Here is a 6,681-nt window from a genome sequence, read left to right on the forward strand (position 1 = left end):
CGTTAAACGCCGGGCTGGTGCCCATTCCTGGCGTTTAACGCCAGGTTCTTGCCCTTTTCTGGCGTTTAACGCCAGTCTGGTGCCCCTTTCTGGCGTTAAACGCCCAGAATGGTGCCAGACTGGGCGTTAAACGCCCAACTGCTAGGTTTACTGGCGTTTGAACGGCAGCAACATCTTCCTCCAGGGTGTGCTATTTTTCTTCCTGTTTTTCATTCTGTTTTTGCTTTTTCAATGGATTTTGTGACTTCTTATGATCATCAACCTACAAAAAACATAAAATAACAAAAGAAACTATATAAATTATAATCATTGGGTTGCCTCCAACAAGCTCTCTTTAATGTCAGTAGCTTGACAGAGGGCTCTCATGGAGCCTCACAGATACTCAGAGCAATGTTGGACCTCCCAACACCAAACTTAGAGTTTGAATGTGGGGTTTCAACACCAAACTTAGAGTTTGGTTGTGGCCTCCCAACACCAAACTTAGAGTTTGACTGTGGGGGCTCTTCTTGACTCTGATTTGTGAGAAGCCCTTCATGCTTCATCTCTATGGTGACAGAGGGATATCCTTGAGCCTTAAACACAAAGGATTCTCCATTCACTTGAATGATCAGTTCACCTCCATCAACATCAATCACAGCCTTTGCTGTGGCTAGGAAGGGTCTGCCAAGGATGATGGTTTCATCCATGCACTTCCAGTCTCTAGGACTATGAAATCAGTAGGAATGTAATGGTCTTCAACCTTTACCAAAACATTCTCTACAAGTCCATGAGCTTGTTTCTTGAGTTGTCTGCCATCTCTAATGAGATTCTTGCAGCTTGTATCTCAAAGATCCTTAGCTTCTCCATTACTGAGAGAGGCATGAGGTTTACACTTGACCCCAGTCACACAGAGCCTTCTTGAAGGTCATGGTGCCTATGGTACAAGGTTGAAAAATTTCCCAGGATCTTTTCTTTTGAGGTAATTTCTGCCTAGACAAGTCATCCAGTTCTTTGGTGAGCAAAGGAGGTTCGTTCTCCCAAGTCTCATTTCCAAATAACTTGTCATTTAGCTTCATGATTGCTCCAAGGTATTTAGCAACTTGCTCTTCAGTGACATACTCATCCTCTTCAGAGGAAGAATACTCATCAAAGCTCATGAAAGGCAGAAGTAAGTCCAATGGAATCTCTATGGTCTCATTTGAGCCTCAGATTCCATGTTCCTCATGGGGAACTCATGGAGGTTAGTGCACGCCCATTGAGGTCTTCCTCAGTGGCGTTCACTGCCCCTTCTTCCTCTCCAAATTCGGCCATGGTTATGGCTTTGCACTCTCCTTTTGGATTTTCTTCTGTATTGCTTGGAAGAGTACTTGGAGGGAGTTCAGTAACTTTCTTGCTCAGCTGTCCCACTTGTCCTTCCAAATTCCTAATGGAAGACCTTGTCTCAGTCATGAAACTTTGAGTGGTTTTGATTAGATCAGAGACCATGGTTGCTAAGTCAGAGGGGTTCTGCTTAGAATTCTCTGTCTGTTGCTGAGAAGATGATGGAAAAGGTTTGCCATTGTTAAACCTGTTTCTTCCACCATTATTATTGAAACCTTGTTGAGGTCTCTCTTGATTCTTCCATGAGAGATTTGGGTGATTTCTCCATGAAGAATTATAGGTGTTTCCATAGGGTTCTCCTAAGTAATTCACCTCTTCCATTGAAGGGTTCTCAGGATCATAAGCTTCTTCCTCAGGTGAAGCCTCCTTAGTACTGCTTGGTTCATTTTGCATTCCAGACAGACTTTGAGAAATCAAATTGACTTGTTGAGTCAATATCTTGTTCTGAGTCAATATGGCATTCAGAGCATCAATCTCAAGAACTCCTTTCTTCTGACTCCCATTGTTCACAGGATTCCTTTCAGAAGTGTACATGAATTGGTTATTTGCAACCATTTCAATGAGCTCTTGAGCCTCTGTAGGCGTCTTCTTCAGATGAAGAGATCCTCCAGCAGAGCTATCCAAAGACATCTTGGACAGTTCAGAGAGACCATCATAGAAAATACCTATGATGCTCCATTCAGAAAGCATGTCAGAAGGACATTTTCTGATTAATTGTTTGTATCTTTCCCAAGCTTCATAGAGGGATTCTCCATCCTTCTGTCTGAAGGTTTGGACTTCCACTCTAAGCTTACTCCATCTTTGGGGTGGAAAGAACTTCGCCAAGAAGGCATTGACTAGCTTTTCCCAAGAGTCCAGGCTTTCTTTAGGTTGAGAGTCCAACCATATTCTAGCTCTGTCTCTTACAGCAAAAGGGAATAGCATCAGTCTATAGACCTCAGGGTCAACCCCATTAGTCTTGACTGTCACAGATTTGCAAGAATTCAGCTAAGAACTGATGAGGATCTTCCATTGGAAGTCCATGGAACTTGCAATTCTGTTGCATTAGAGAAACTAATTGAGGCTTAAGCTCAAAGTTGTTTGCTCCAATGGCAGGAATAGAGATGCTTCTCCCATAAAAATCAGGAGTAGGTGCAGTAAAGTCACCCAGCACCTTCCTTGCATTGTTTGCATTATTGTTGTTTTCGGCTGCCATGTCTTCTTCTTCTTTGAAGAATTCGGTCAGGTCCTCTAAAGAGAGTTGTGCTTTGGCTTCTCTTAGCTTTCTCTTCAAGGTCCTTTCGGGTTCAGGGTCAGCTTCAACAAGAATGCCTTTGTCTCTGCTCCTGCTCATATGAAAGAGAAGAGAACAAGAAAATGTGGAATCCTCTATGTCACAGTATAAAGATTCCTTGAGTTGTCAGAGGAAAAGAGAAATAGACAGAAGAAGGAGAAGAAGAATTCGAACTTTACTTAGATAAGGTTCGAATTGTGCATTAAGAAGGAGTGGTACTCCATAAATAGAAGGATGTGAGGAGGAGGGGAGTAATTTTTCGAAAATTAATTAAAACATTTTGAAAAACATTTTTGAAAAACACTAATCGATTTTCGAAAACAAAAGTGGAAAAGAAATCAAGTGATTTTTGAAAAAGGATTTGAAATTAGAAGTTAAAAAGATTTGATTGAAAACTTATTTTGAAAAAGATGTGATTAGGAAGATATGATTGGTTTTTAAAAAATTGTGATTGAGAAGATATGATTTGAAAACAATTTTAAAAAGATTTGATTTTAAAAAAATAAATGACTTGCCTAACAAGAAAAGATATGATTCAAACATAAAACCTTCCTCAACAGAAAAGGCAAAAAATGTTCAATCAAATCATTAATTGTTAGTAAGTATCTTTGAAAAAGGAAAGAAATTGATTTTGAAAACATTTTATTGAAAAGATATGATTTGAAAAAGATTTGATTTTGAAAAACTTTGAAAACTTGAAAAGAAATTGATTTTGAAAACAAAATCTTCCCCCTAGCACCATCCTGGCGTTAAACGCCCAGAATGGTATCCATTCTGGCATTTAACGCCCAAAATGCACCCTAAAAACCAAAAATATTTCTTGCTTAAGTCTAGTGTCTCATCTTAAGTTTGGTGTCAATTGCATGCATTCATTCTTGTGTCTTAAGGATCTTCAAGTAATTCTTGATGATTTCTTACTCTGATCTCTGAATTCTCTTGACTTGAGTGTTTATGTGTCTCATGTAGTGTCAGTAGTATACAAACTGCTAAGTTTGGTGTCTTGCATGCATTGTTATTTGATTCTTGTTGCATTTTGATTATTAAAAATCAAAAAATATTTTTAATTTGTGTCTTTTCAAGTCAATAATACAGAGAATTGAAGATTCAGAACATACTGCAGAGGAATTATACAGAAAAAGCTGGGCATTCGAAAATGCCCAGTGAAGAAGGCAGACTGGCGTTTAAACGCCAGCCAGGGTACCTGGTTGGGCGTTTAACGCCCAAAAACTGATTTTCTAATTTTTTTGTGTTTTTCGAAAATTAAGTGAAAACATCAAAATCCTTAATGAGAATTCCAGGAATCAGTGCAATGCTAGTCTAAGACTCCGGTCCAGGAATTAGACATGGCTTCACAGCCAGCCAAGCTTTCAAAGAAAGCTTCGGTCCAAAACACTAGACATGGCCAAAGGCCAGCCAAGCCTTAGCAGATCACTGCTCCAAAAGCAAGATCAACAAGCTCTTGTGATGATAAGTTGAAACCTCGGTCCAATGAAATTAGACATGGCTTTACAGCCAGCCAGATTTCAGCAAATCATCATGAAACTCTAGAATTCACCTTCAAGAATTTCGAAAAAAAATAAATGCCTAATCTAAGCAACAAGATGAACCGTCAGTTGTCCATACACAAACAATCCCCGGCAACGGCGCCAAAAACTTGGTGCACGAAATTGTGATCAATACTTTTCAAAGCATAAACAATCCCTAGTAATGGCTCCAAAGACTTGGTGCTCAATACCATGGCATAAACACAACTTCGCACAACTAACCAGCAAGTGCACTGGGTCGTCCAAGTAATAAACCTTACGCGAGTAAGGGTCGATCCCACGGAGATTGTTGGTATGAAGCAAGCTATGGTCACCTTGTAAATCTCAGTCAGGCAGACTCAAATGGGTATAGTGATGAACGCATAAAACATAAAGATAAAGATAGGGATACTTATGTATATCATTGGTGTAAGAGCTTCAGACAAGCATATGAAGATGCCTTCCCTTCTGTCTCTCTGCTTTCCTACTGTCTTCATCCAATCCTTCTTACTCCTTTCCATGGCAAGCTCGTGTAGGGTTTCACCGTTGTCAATGGCTACCTCCCATCCTCTCAGTGAAAATCGTCCCTGATGCTCTGTCACAGCATAGGCTAATCATCTGTCGGTTCTCGGTCCGGCCGGAATAGAATCCAGATTCTTTTGCGTCTGTCACTAACGCCCCGCCTTTCGAAGTTTGAAGCACGTCACAGTCATTCAATCATTGAATCCTACTCAGAATACCACAGACAAGGTTAGACCTTCCGGATTCTCTTGAATGCCGCCATCAGTTCTTGCCTATACCACGAAGACTCTGATCTCACGGAATGGCTGGCTCGTTTGTCAGGCGAGCACTCGGTTGTCAGGCGATCAACCATGCATCATGCAATCAGAAATCCAAGAGATATTCACCAAGCCTCGAATGCTTGTAGAACAAGAATGGTTGTCAGTCACCTTGTTCATAGGTGAGAATGATGATGAGTGTCAATCATCACCTTCATCAAGTTGAATAAACAAGTGATATCTTGGACAAAGAACAAGCGGAATTGAATAGAAGAACAATAGTAATTGCATTAATACTCGAGGTACAGCAGAGCTCCACACCTTAATCTATGGTGTGCAGAAACTCCACCGTTGAAAATACATAAGAACAAGGTCTAGGCATGGCCGAATGGCCAGCCTCCCAAAGCGAGTTCAATCATCAAAACATGATCAAAAGACTCTCTATATCTATTACAATAGTAAAAGGTCCTACTTATAGAAAACTAGTAGCCTAAGGTGTACAAAGATGAGTAAATGACATAAAAATCCTCTTCCGGGCCCACTTGGTGTGTGCTTGGGCTGAGCAATGAAGCATTTTCGTGTAGAGACTTCTCTTGGAGTTAAACGCCAGCTTTTATGCCAGTTTGGGCGTTTAACTCCCAATTAGGTGCCAGTTCCGGCGTTTAACGCTGGAATTTCTGTAGGTGACTTTGAACGCCGGTTTGGGCCATCAAATCTTGGGCAAAGTATGGACTATCATATATTGCTGGAAAGCCCAGGATGTCTACTTTCCAACACCGTTGAGAGCGCGCCAATTGGGCTTCTGTAGCTCCAGAAAATCCACTTCGAGTGCAGGGAGGTCAGAATCCAACAGCATCTGCAGTCCTTTTCAGTCTCTGAATCAGATTTTTGCTCAGATCCCTCAATTTCAGCCAGAAAATACCTGAAATCACAGAAAAACACACAAACTCATAGTAAAGTCCAGAAAAGTGAATTTTAACTAAAAACTAATAAAAATATACTAAGAACTAAACTAAAACTACTAAAAACATACTAAAAACAATGCCAAAAAGTGTACAAATTATCCGCTCATCAATCATGCAATCCAAGCAAAACAAGAATCAAGGGATCATCTCAAGGAATCAGTGGATCGATTTTATGCAACTCTGTATCAACTAAATCAAGCGATAAGTCGATTAGCTTCCCAACGCTCGGACACTCAAAGTGCTCCCATGGCTACATGTGGAGAATCAATAAAAGAGCGTAGCATAAAGGAGACACTAGAAACTCCAATGGACAATGAAGAACATACCTTTGTATTGGAACAAGTGGAGGAAACCGTAATAGCTGAAGAAGATGAAGTGGTTGAAGATTTAGGAGATGCAGAACCTCCATGGGAAATTAAAATCATAGAACCTCCTTCCAAGACGTTTGAATTTGATGTTGAAGAGGGTGTACAACCTTCAAGGCATATCATAGTTGAAGACTTGGAAGAGGTTGATCAAGAGATGGAGATTAAAGAAGTAGAAGCACAGCCCCCATGCCCTTGGTAAGCAATGAAGAAGAGATTAAATTAGAAGAAAGCTACCAAGAAGAAGAGGTTGATATTGAAGAAGCTTACAAAAAGATGGGAAGTGTCAAGAAAGCACTCATGGGAGTAAAGCCTGCAATTACGTTGCCAAAGTTGTTGGAGATCCCTCCCCCTAAGTTGCCATCATCCTTCACAACATTCAAGTGGGTAAAATTCATATCCCTTAACTTTCTAATT

General features: G+C 40.4%; 1 non-coding gene across 1 annotated transcript; it reads left to right on the forward strand.

Annotated features, from left to right (window-relative positions):
• Nucleotides 1-2,043: 2,043 nt before the first annotated feature.
• LOC130937252 (small nucleolar RNA R71) lies at nucleotides 2,044-2,151 on the forward strand. Its single transcript, XR_009068477.1, has one exon. It is a non-coding gene; the product is annotated as a small nucleolar RNA R71 (small nucleolar RNA).
• The last annotated feature ends 4,530 nt before the right edge of the window (nucleotides 2,152-6,681 follow it).

This window comes from Arachis stenosperma, chromosome 6 (genome assembly GCF_014773155.1).
Source record: "Arachis stenosperma cultivar V10309 chromosome 6, arast.V10309.gnm1.PFL2, whole genome shotgun sequence".
Classification (NCBI taxonomy): Eukaryota; Viridiplantae; Streptophyta; class Magnoliopsida; order Fabales; family Fabaceae; genus Arachis; species Arachis stenosperma.